At 38.6% G+C, this 12,365-nt stretch overlaps 1 long non-coding RNA gene across 2 annotated transcripts in view; it reads left to right on the forward strand.

Moving 5' to 3' along the window:
• Window positions 1-12,365, forward strand: part of LOC130603677 (uncharacterized) — a 92,761-nt gene that overhangs the window by 47,590 nt on the left and 32,806 nt on the right. For both annotated transcript variants that reach the window (XR_008973255.1, XR_008973241.1), the window contains exon 3: window positions 733-1,778. This is a non-coding gene — a long non-coding RNA (uncharacterized LOC130603677). The remainder of the gene's footprint in view (window positions 1-732; window positions 1,779-12,365) is intronic.

Consider the following 12,365-nt stretch of genomic DNA (forward strand, 5'->3'; position numbering starts at 1 on the left):
CATGTGCGAAGTATGAAACTTCCAGTTTATGGAGGAGAGTTTACCGAAAGTGGGATTTTTGGAGTTAGCAATAGACAGTGGTGATCAGTGCTTTGGGGATTTTGTTGCATAGGGACAGATGTCCCTATTTTGTCTTGACTGTAGGATATAACATGTCTCAGACATTTGTTTAATCAGGAGCTAAAGTGGGCCCAGCTCTCTCCAGTCTTGTGCTGCTTTAAGAATCTTGGGAAGAACAGACATTGTGGTCATCCATTGAACTGATCCAGAGCGTTTGGTCAATTTTCTGTTTCCCAGAACTTCATGATTTTAAGAGATTTCATTAGAAGCAATATAAATACATCAGGACCAACCTTTGAAATACAGACATGAGAAACAGAGCACATGAGTGTGTAACAACCTCCCTTGCTTAGATGGCACACAACAAATTGTCTTTGTGGATCTCCATCTGTGGGACATTGGGGAGAGCTGACTCTGTTTATACTGTGTGCTCAGAGCAAAAATTGCATGCACTTTGAGAACAGCTGAATGATGTGCAGGTAATACAAGCCTTCAAAAGGCCTGACATAGAAGGTTATTCTTTCATCTACTACTCCACAGCAAAATATTCCATTGGATTTTATCAGACCCTGTCAGTAGGGGAAAAAGGAAGGATGGGCAAACATGCAAGAGTTGTTTTTTTTTTTCTTTTTGGTTCTTACTATTCACTTCTTTTTATTTCTTATTTTTCAGCCAACCTGACTTCAAAACAGAGTAAGCAGACTTGATCTCACCATGTCTTGGCTATCCTGGGGATTGCAATTGCACTGAGCCCAGAATAGATGTGCATGGAAATTGCACATTTTCAACTGATGGCTGCACAAGATCAGAAGCCGTGGCAATGCTGACACTTTTGGCCTGGAACTTGGCAGGGCTGTGAAAAACTGTGGAGCTGCTGTTGCAAATGGCTCATTTTCTGACTTAGAGGGGAAGAACTTGTAGTTTCAGATGTACCACTTCTGCAGATCAGTGAAAAGGGGGGAGACTTTGGTATCAGTCCACTAGCTTATCTCTCGCAAGCTGAGAGAAGTTAATATAAAGCATTGTAATCTCTTTCACAGCCTCCAGGACTCATAAGAAACCATAAGAAGAAGTTTCTCAAGCTTAAAGTGTTCTATAGGATACTAAATCTTAAGTCTCCTGGAGGCCACTGGGGAAATGAAAAGGTGTAGTTGTCACATTTTGTCAAAGTATAACATCTATATAATAAGCCAGTTAGCTCCCTTTCTTCAGACCCAGCCCAGCTTGACGTACTAGGGCCATGTTCTTTGTTTTCCAGTTTTATTGATATGGTGTGTTGTTGTTTTTTTTTTTGTTTTTTTTTTTTTTTTTATCAAAGCAAAATAAAGCTCACCTTGGGCCAGATCCTCAGATGTTTTAAATTGGTGTTGCTCCGCTCTCACTGATGAGACTGATTTATTTCAGCTGGGAACCTAGATCCTGACTTACATTCTCATTCTCTGTTCTCTTTGATACCTCTGGTCTTTTAGCTTCAATTTCTACCCTATTTTCTTTTGTTTATTTATATCAAAACCAGCAAAAAATGTTATGTTTTCATCCTCAACACTTAGCAAATGTGCCTTGGTTATAAGCTGGACAAGCAAATGGATGATTGAAAGAGTTTGGTTTGCTTTGCAAATCAGATTTTGGCTTCTACAGAGAGGAAAGAGACTCTTCTTAAGATGGGACCTCTGAAGAAGGAGTACAACCAAGAAAGGACATCCTCTCAGCGAATTAAGGTAGGTCGCATGTAACAAGAGATAAGCAGAATAAATGGACAAGCAGGGTAAGTAAGGAGATGGCTTTTATGTTTATGTTGATTTTCAGGTCGTTTTTGGTAGAACTTTGGAGACAATGAGTGGTGAGGAGATAGGGAAGAGACATAACAAGTGTGAAACCTAATGAAGAAAGAGAAGGAAAAAATGTCATGATAGAGTGGGGAATAAATCTCTAAAGAGAAGATGGACACTTGCACAATAACTTGCTGATTAGTCCTTGGTTTATATTCCCTGCCTCAGAATTGTCACTTCTAATTATCTTTTCACCTTTGGTTATTAACTGCAATCACAGAAAACTAATGATCACCAACCTTGCTTCGAAATATTCACTGCATAGTGCCTGAGATTATAACAGTTTTCTTAATTTGACCATATAAATAGCAATAACTAAGAATTTGCATAAAAGAAAAACAGTCATGAGCCTGTGAGTCAAATGTCTTTAACAATTAAAGCTTCTATGGTAAGAAGAAGGTTAACTGCTGGATTCCTTGACACTCGCACATGCCTGATATATTTAGTATCTTAGACACAGTTTTCCTTTCCTCTTTTTTTTTTTTACCCTGTGGAAGCTAAAACTTTATTATAAAATTGAAGATAAGTATATCAGTTTGCTGGATGCTGGCAGAGCAGAACGCAAGCAATGAGAAGATAAGGGAATTTGGTCAAATACAAAAAATACCATGGAACCTAAACCAAATGACATCAGATAAGACCTCCACTGACTTTCTATTAAAAATGTAATAAATAAGGATCACAGAAAAAAATCCTTTACTTTTTTTTCCCCAACACTTTTTTTTTTTGTTATTGTCTCTAGTGCTTCAGAACTGTATCTGTATTAGTGCTGTTTTCCCATTTAGAATAAATAAATGCAAGTCAGTTTATACTGAAGGTCTGTCAGGTCCAGATTAATGATGAGAATATATATATTTAATTTATAGACTTAATTATACACTTGTGGGACAGCCTTACTGGCCTGCTTAGGGACTTAACTGTAGTATTAGTAAGTCAGTGAATCCTGAAATCTTGACCGGCAGTTCTGAGAGCACGATAAAGACTGTTGAACTGGATGGAAATTGAGTTAAAATCAGTGTAAATGTTACTGTGATCGGTAGTGGCAATGTTTGGTTTTGAGTGAGTATTCAGCTTCCCAGATGTTCAGAGCTAGGCTCTTGGATGGCAGCAGCGCAGTGCATTGAATTGGTTTGTGGAGCGCAGTGTAGCTCTGTTGAAACAGTTCAGCTCCATGGGCTGGTGTTATTCTTGGCTGTTGGAAAGGGCTGCTGCTTAAGCTGCTGCTTCACCAAGTGGGAAGAGAGGGATTGGTAAAAAAGAGAGGAAAAAGCAGAATTTCCTCTTGAGGTCTGTTATTCATTCTAAAATCCCTTCCGTTCACTAGAGACCTCCAAAAATGCAGTTTGTCTGCAGCATCTGCAAGATGTCACTGGTGATGAGAGACAGCCGCAGATAGCTTTACTGTGGTGCTTTCTTCACCCATCTTGGATGTTTTCCTGTACAGATGCAATTATCCCTAGCTGGCAATGTTTGTGGATTTAATAATGTAGACACTGGGAATCAGACCATGAATTGTAAAGAGCATATATTTAATTGACAGCTCGTCCAGGATTTTAATGTGTCTAGATCTTGGTATCACCTTGCTTGGGACTCGGGTAAGCTCTACATCACTGCATAGAACTATAAAAATAATAAAAGATATCCTTATTCATGGCATAGTCTGCTGGAGAGAGGTAGGGGAATTGCAGTTGCTCTTAACAGCAACTCTCTCCTCATTTCATTTCCTATGACACCTACAAACAGAAAACGGTCACACTTTCAGTCTGGCGGCACATTAGAAATAAGGCATAGAATGGATAATTTTTGCCTTGAAAGCATTATGGAGTTGTTTGATTTCAGAGGAGGTTTTGGACTCCTTCCATCCAGGAATATTTTAACCTTTCCAGTAGTTCACTGTTCGCACCTACCTGTTTGGCTCAAGCCAGGCTGTCTCAGGGCTTTGGCACTGATAAACTTTAAATGACAGGGCAAAATATACATTACAGGCTGGAAAAGAGACAGTGATTTTGATGGGAGAGGAATCCCCTTTGGGCTTGATGCTTGCCTGTGGCCTTAGGTGAGGTTTGCTTAGTGGTGTCTGCTCGGTCTCCAGTGGACAATATTCTGTGCCATAAAAAGACTCCATGCATAATATGACGTCTATGTTGGCCTCTGCCTTGAAGAAACCCGGATGAGAGCTGTTTATATCCATCTAGGGACAATCTCCAGTAGGAAAGATAGTACTCTTTGGCTAACAGATATCTATGCCATTTCATTTTATTCCACAGTTCAGTCTTATGGATCTTTTTCTTCCACCCCCCTTTATTTTTTTTTTCCCCTTCTCTCTCTTTACATTTAACTTCAATGTGGGGATTTTTAAGCATCTGTAACTTTCTTGAAGTTATTCCTTTCTTGAAAGGAGTGAAATGATCAGCATTCATCATATGCTTTAATTAAATTTAATTAAAGAACGTTAAACATGATATGTACAAGTGAATAATCAGTGTCAGTATAATTCTTTCTCCTTCACACTTTAAGCTCTCAGTTCTTAGGCAGAATCAGGTTATAAAAAGTTAAGAGTCAACAATAAAAATCAAATCTCAGAGAAAACATGCTGTGAAAGGAAAAGAGACAACAGACCCACAGAAATCCAACCAACCCTTATGCATTTGTGCATTCTACCTGGCACTAGTAATCTTTTCCCTTATGGTACTGCACACTGTAGGCTTACAGTAGTGCAGGTATTTTCCCAGTGCTAGGCTCAATTTGGGGTGCATGACTGTGCACCCACATGTGCATCTCCCAGCAGATAAGAGAGAGTCAGTAAGAGAAAGTGTGTGTCACACCCTCTAAATTCAGGTGGCCTCAAGCAGTGCCATATAATCCCAGCCTCAATTAAACTTTCCAAGGTCAGTGGTGTTCTACCAGGTCAGACATAAATAAGTCAGGTGAGAGTCCTAGGGCACTGAAAAGCCATATTTATTCTTTATCCACAGTTCATAGCTATCAAATGAAGCCTAACAGAGAGAGGGAGAGGGAGCGGGAGCGTGTGTGAGAGTGTGGCTCTCAAAGCTGATTTTGGTCTTTATTTTGTTTTAGAGAAAAAACACAGTTCTCACACAGCCCTACCTTAAAACTGCAGGAAACTTCACTGTGACTCTGGAAGTTTCTGGAAGACAAAGGAAGAGATTGCAATTCAATAACATTGTGTTCAGTGATTAAGATATTCAAGTGCAAGTATCCTATTAGCTATGAAGTTTTTCTTCCAGATTTTCTTAAGAGAGCTTTCTTATCTTTTAAAATTTAGTTCGGTCTATAGCTAAACCTTTACTGCGTGGAGTGTGAGACTGCATAAACAGTCTCAACAAACAAACCCCACCTGAATTCATGTATTCAGATTTCATAACCTGATCCTGCCAGTAACGGGCCAATATTGCACAATCTATTGAAGGCTTGTAAACATTTATTTTCATTTTCTGTTGTTTTAGGAAAGCAGAAGAAAGAGTAGGGAGAATATGATGTATATATCTTAGTCCAAAAGGGTTAAAGACTGTGGACTTACATTGGCTTCTCTGGATGTCAGACCCACTGAGAAGAGTTATCACATTCAGAGAAAGTAATTAAGGACAGTTGAGGTCCACTGATTTCTGTACTGTCTGAGGAACAAAGTGAATTTTATAGGCTAATATGACTAATAACCAAATTAATATATATGTTTTAATAAGCCAACATACCAAAAGTCTACCTTGCTGTGATGCAGAATATGTTAAAGGTGGAATTTTGACATGCGGCATTAGAGCTTTCTCATTTTATTATTTAGCAGGGAAAAAAATAATCGTTGAGGATAATTTTTGGGGTGAATTATTAAAAACAAAATGAAAATCCTCCTCCTAAACTCTCATTTCTCTATGACTGAAAAACAAAAAAGAACCCCCTAAAATGTGAGTACAGTCATGTTGTAAAATTGTTTTAAGCAGAAAGTGTAAATACTTTTTCCTAAGAAAAGCTCAGAGGTCTGGAGCTGGTTTTGTTAGGTTCACCTAACTTGGTTTACACTAGTTTACACAGTCGAGAAACTGATACATTGATGCTGCTGGGAAAGTCTTCTCATAGCTTTGATTTGTTTTTTCTTATTTCATCTTTTCATTCTGATTAAGATATGGAGATCTGTTAAGTATGATAAGGTGTGTATATATATATTTGCTTTCTATAGACTTTCACTTTCCTGTTGAGAGAAATAGTTTTGAAAGTGCAATTGAGTAATAACAAAAATAAATTTCCAGATATCTTTATGAATGATAGTGCTAGCTTTTATTTAGCATATATAAGGAGATCACATCATTAATTATTGTGGATATTCAGACAGTGGATACTTATACACATGGTTTTGAATCACTGAACATATACAACTTTTGTCAAGGGTAACTTTTAATCTGAGAAATATTCAAACACATGTATAATCACACATTTATCTTCCTTACAATAACTTGCAGGCTTCCAATCAGGGAACGGAAAAAATACTAGGTGATTAGCATCTCCAGACACATAATGGCTAGTGTTGATTAGTTAAAGCGAGCCTTTTCCAAACAAAGAAAAGTATTTGTCAAAACTGTTATACAATTTTGGATATATTTGCTCTATTCATCGTCAGGCAGCTGTATTAGTGATTCTGATTATGAAAATTTTAAGATAAAGATAACATTAAAAAGCACAGGGCATTAGGGAGAGTTTATGGGGGACAAAGTGCCATAAAGAAGTGTTTACAGAAATATCAGTCTTATTTTATAGGCTTTCGTATTAGAAATCATTTTAGCACTTGGTATCTGTTAGCATATGTGTTAAGAGTCCTCTGCTTCTGTGCCTCTGGTTTTAACATCTGTAAGTATAAGGGAAAAATCTTGACAAATGTTTCTGAAGGTTTTATGTGCTCTTTATCCCGACCCTGGATTGCAGTCCATGTTATGCCCGTTACAATAATAGTAGAATTGGGATCAGATGACTGGTTCTACAGATTAGATGCGAAGAGAGGGTGTTACAACAGCGTACTGGGTTCCTGTTAGATTTTAACCATGTACCATGTTTTGGTGAAAGAACAAGGAGGGGGGGAAGGAAGGAAAATTTATCTTTTTGTGATATCTGCTTCCATCATGCTTCCCCAGCTAGCTCTCAAAACTGTGTCTTAGTAGTGAATATGTTGCATGACTCACTCTTGAAGGAAGGAATTAAAGCAAACCTCAAGCAATCAATGCCATAAGAAGTTTCACCAATAGCTGGAACAAAAGGTGATTAAATGAAGCTGAATCCAAGGACACTTTTTCCCTGAGAGGAAAAGATAAAATGTCTCTTTAAGTCTAAGTTGATATAAATGTATATAGAGGTTTTAAATATAACTCCCACATCACCGAAGCACTCAATCTTAAACATTGGCACGTAGCAAGGCCATGGAAACTCTTTCAGCTGCAGGGTCCCATTCCTCACTTAACAGACTTTTTGATAATTTACAGTTATCTCCACCATGCTAAAGATACCAATTAAGGGATATGAGCCAAGTGCTTTTTCCAGGTCCAAGTTAGATTAGTTACAACATCCAGAGTTATTAATTGGGAAGAAAAAGGGAGGGCATTACAGAGGGCATTATATAGCTCAACATTTTGTATGCATCCATGTGTTCTGGTTCTCCATTTATTCAGAGTAAGCATTTGAAGTCAGTGGCTGAAAAGAAAGTAAATGCTCATAAAGTTGTCCTCTGCAAAGATTCCCAACCCAGATAAGCAGCACTGCAGCAAGAAAATTAAACATCTAAAAGGTCCCAGGGATTCCTCCAGATTCAGTGTGCTGCAGAGGTTCATGTAAGGATTGCTCTACTGACCAAAATCTTTGTTTTATCTTATTCTTTCCTCTGAACCCACCCACCATCATGAGCAGAAGGGCATGGTCAGCGTGCACAGCAGAAATTGTTCAGTGCATCATCACCCAGAGTTTACAGCACAACTTTTTGGCTGCTTTGATTTCACTGTACTCTGTAATGGCTGTAGAAAATCAGCCTGTGCCTCTAACCTGCTTTGAGATGCCCTCGGACATAGTGATGGGTGACAAAAATTATTTCTTATTATTTTGTTATTTTCATAGATTTTTACACATCCAGAGTTCACACTGGGGGAGGAAGTTATGAACCTGTTATCTTTCATGGGTTATATTATTGATCAAAGCCAATGATGATGTTAAAGTTATATAAATGTTTTGTAGGCCTACAGTGATTCATGACTCTCTGTACAGTAGCAGTGTTCCTGATGTTGTTGCACTGTCAGGAGCTAATGTTCTGATTAATGCATATTTTCCTTCCTGATTTAAGAAATAGCTTATGGCTAAAGATCCTTAGATGTTCTCTGATTTATTGCTTCTTTTTTTCCTTTCCAGCTTCTTATTCCTATATATATATATGTATGTATAGTATAAATATGTGTATTTGAAAATGTCAGCTTTAGAGATATCTCTGATGCAATACTCTTATGAGTTGTCTCTAAAGGCTGGTATTTGTTTTGAAAAATGAATTTTGTTAGGCCATGTCTGCAAATCTATCCTCTGATGGGGATGTGCTAATCAGCATGTGCTGTTTGTCAAAACAACACCAAACAAATGTGGCCCCGTCATTTACAGGCTTATAGGGGACAAGGGGGAGGCTGCTTCTACTGTTAAAGCAGCATGAAAAGGCTGGGTGATCTATCATAGTTGCAGTATGGAACTATCACACAGTACACTTGTGCCCTGGCTCTTGTTTCCCAGGCAGTTGGGAAGTGTTTGGGAAGGGAGTGGGTGTGATGGGATACACCTTGGGCTACCCAGCTGAATGGTCTACAGGGAACAACCTCCAGACATGACGTAGCTCCGTCCTTAGGTCTGCTGAGGTCTAAGCACCAGAGCCAGATAGCAGAAGGTTGGCTTAAGGTATTCTCCTTCGGTTTTCATAGGGCTGGTTGGGGTAGAGGATGGGCTTGTAAAGTGTCGCTGAGCACTATAACTGCTTTTGTTGCTTACACCCTCTCCCTGGGCAGCAGTGTCAATGGAAATTACTATGCTTCTGCAAAGCAGTCAGTGTCTGATTTTCCTTTCGATTTCCTCATGCATGGAAATCTAAGTGTTTATGGTGATGTCCATGTTGATTTCTTCAGTCTTAAGTCAGAACTGAAGCCAAGAATAGTTATCCCCATAAATTTTGTTCATAGGTGTCTTTGTTAAGGACAAGACAAATGTATTTCGTCTGATGCAGGGACTAGCCACAAATTCAGTATGGTTTTTTTTAGGTCTATTTACTTGAAGTGGAATTTTTGCCAGTTAGACCTCTGGTCCCTTAGCCTAAACTTGCTGTAGGAGTGGTGTGCAGAAGAAAGTACCCACTTTGTTTTTATCTGCCATGCTGTAAACCACCTACTTGTGTCCTTTTGTGTCTATTGTGAAGCCTGTTAATAGTTGTTACTGCTAATTGCTGTGCTTAGCTTGCTGTGTTCATCTATGTGCAGAAACCAGGGAGATCAAAGAGCAGTATACTCCATAAAGTCTTGCAGTGTTCATTCTACAGCTCTAATTCACATGCTCATGGCTGAGGTACTACACTGGGGGATGGCACAGAACATCTGAAAACTGAAGGAGAGAAAAATTAGCAGTATGTCACTCAGACTTTTGGACTGCTTCAGCTGTAGTTTCAAAATGAAGTGTTTTGCACTGCTTTGATACAGGACAGTGCCTTTGGAGGCTACCCCAAGGCCTGTGTTATCTGAAGCAGCCTATGAGGGATGATAAAATTTATCTTTTCTTTAAAAAAGCTGCATAGAAGCACAGAAGTGTACAAAACCTCATGAATCATGAAGTTTCAGTGCCTCAGTAGATGATTAAAAGCCACAAAATGAGCAGTCTGTTCCCTCAAGACTTTAACAAACCAGATCTTCATTAAAGTGATGTAAAAGTTTTAAAAATATACATTGTTCCACCAAATAAGAGTTGAAGGATCAAGAGCCTTCTCAGCATCCAACACTTCTGAAATTAGAAGTGCCTTGGAGGTGAAAATGCTCACCTAATCCTATGAAGAGGCTCCAAACTAAAGTTGCATTGGAAACCCCCTTCTTCCACCTACCCTTGACTTAGAAGTGGGGGCCCTGACTGCCATTATTATGAACATTTCAAAGGGTTGTAGATATTCCCAACCACAAAAAGGCCTCCCTGAGGCCTTTCTTCAGACTTAATTTTGGATTCTGACGTGAGACATGCCAATATTATTAAGCTGCATTGTCCACGGGTAGTCTTTTGAGGAAGAAATGATTGCAAAGGCACTTTTTTCAGCTGGAGGTGGCCTTGGCACCATCAATGGTTTGGGTAGGTTCTAACCTGGAATATAAGCAGGTTCTATAACATAGAATATACTTTTTAGTATTTTGTTCTTAAATGATTTTAGGTTGATAATAATAGTCATGCCACCAGCTTTGGCACTGCTACAGACTCAGTAGAGTTCAAGTGATACTTCTGCTCAGTCTTCAGCAGTCTCATTAATTCTTATAAGAAAGACTTCATTTTATGTTGCTGGGCAAAATATATTAAGAACCCAAATTTGGCGTCTCCCAGGGGTCTGTCTTGCTTTAAAGTAGTCACCAGACCTCTGGCACATTATTATGGGTTGCCTGCTTATGTAAACTGTAGATTTTTGTTTCTGCTCCTGTCTGTTGAGATAAAATTATCAGCTGATGTTTACCCACAGACATAGGAATAACAGTATTATTAACCATTCCTATATATTTTGTGTCATTATGACTGTAAGGGCTTGTCTGAATAATAAAGATTCCCTTGAGTGGGACTCACTAGGGTAAATGACTGTTTAATAAAGACAGATAATGTAGATGAATCATTTTGACTACTTAGAGGAGCAATTGTGCTAAAACTCCTAACTTGCACAAAGTCCTCTGAACACATTAGGGGGTCAAATCCTGCCCCTTGAAATTATTGTAGAATTGCTGCTGAGTGGAAAAGGACTGAGGTCTCACTTTAGGAACAGGGACATATTTTTAGCAATGTGAATTTAATTCATTTACATGGGGGAAACTTAACTGCTATCATTTCTTAAACCTTAAGACTGTAAATACTATAAAAACATGCCTATATAAATGTCTATATTCCATCTTCATACATTGAAATATATGTTTAAAATAGATTTCTGCTAAATTATATGGCTCAGCTTTCTGTCTCCTCCATGATGTGATACTTCATGCTACACTGAAAGAATAAGAATATGAGTTTATTAAGTTTACTCAGAAAACTATTCAGTCATCTGTATGAGCTCTTGGAGCTATGTCAACATTTTCTTGAAAGATATCTGAGATTATTTGATGTTTACTTTTTTAAGTACAGTATTTGTGAGTAAAAGTGCACAAGAACATTTTATTACATTTTAAATGTAATTCCTGATCCCAGGGTGCTGTCTATATAAATCTGAACAAACCTACGGAATCACTATCTATATTAGATCAGCAAATCCTCTCAGTCCCAGAACTGGTCAATGTGTTAAGAATAGGAGGCAAAAGTGAAATTCCTTGGTAATAAAACTTCTGAGCCTTGACAACTGTGAGGTAATGTCATTTCTTGCAGCATTGCCTAGACCTTTCAAAGCACACCACTCTTTATTATATGCCTTTCCTGTGTCCCTAAACCTTTACTTCTAAAGTGCACATCTTGCAGGTAATTACTATATAATGTACTTTTCAATCAACCTCCTAATTCACTCAATGTAGCACGAGCTTTAGGTAAACCAGGAAGATGTGAAATGCAGAATAAAAGGTTTAGGTTGTATGATACCGCTCACCTGTTCAAAATCTTTTGCTATCTGTGGAAAAAAATGAAGAGTTCTCCTCCAGGATAATTCAGGTGGCCCAGCTCTTCTCCCAAGCAGCGATGACATGAGCTCTCAGTATTACTGCAAGGTCCTGCCCCAGTCCTCTCTCCTAAAGGTGAAGCACAGAGTGAATCGCATCTCATCTGGAAAGTAAAATAAGGAGACTCACAAGGGCCTGTCTCCTAATTACCAGATTTCCCATGACTTTTGTGCAAATCCCCTAAACTGAAGGACCTAAATTCAGGGTTAAAATTTGTGTTGTGTTTTGTAAACAGATCCAACCTTTTGTAGAGAAATTGTTGGCTGCTGCTGTTATTATTATGCTTGTACATGCACACTGAGGTAGGCTCGCCTCTGCTGGCATTGTGGATGTATTTAAATTTACTGTGATCAAGGCAAAATACCCTGCTGAGAGGCCCAGGTTCAGCAGCATACTAATAAAGTATGTGACTATTGGACAAGAGCTGCTCTCCATCTGGCAAACCCTGAGCATGGACTTGAGTAGGATTTCAGTTCTGTGCAGTAATCCCTGTGGATTTACCCAAAAGTTTTTGAGGGGCCCCAGTACAAGAGATGGCAAAATATATAGTCCCATCTCTAAAAATACATGTTCCATAGTTAAC

The sequence above is a fragment of the Pezoporus wallicus genome, unplaced genomic scaffold (assembly GCF_028554395.1).
Source record: "Pezoporus wallicus isolate ANWC-B61680 ecotype Strahan unplaced genomic scaffold, APGP_CSIRO_Pwel_v1 contig_3952, whole genome shotgun sequence".
NCBI lineage: Eukaryota > Metazoa > Chordata > Aves > Psittaciformes > Psittacidae > Pezoporus > Pezoporus wallicus.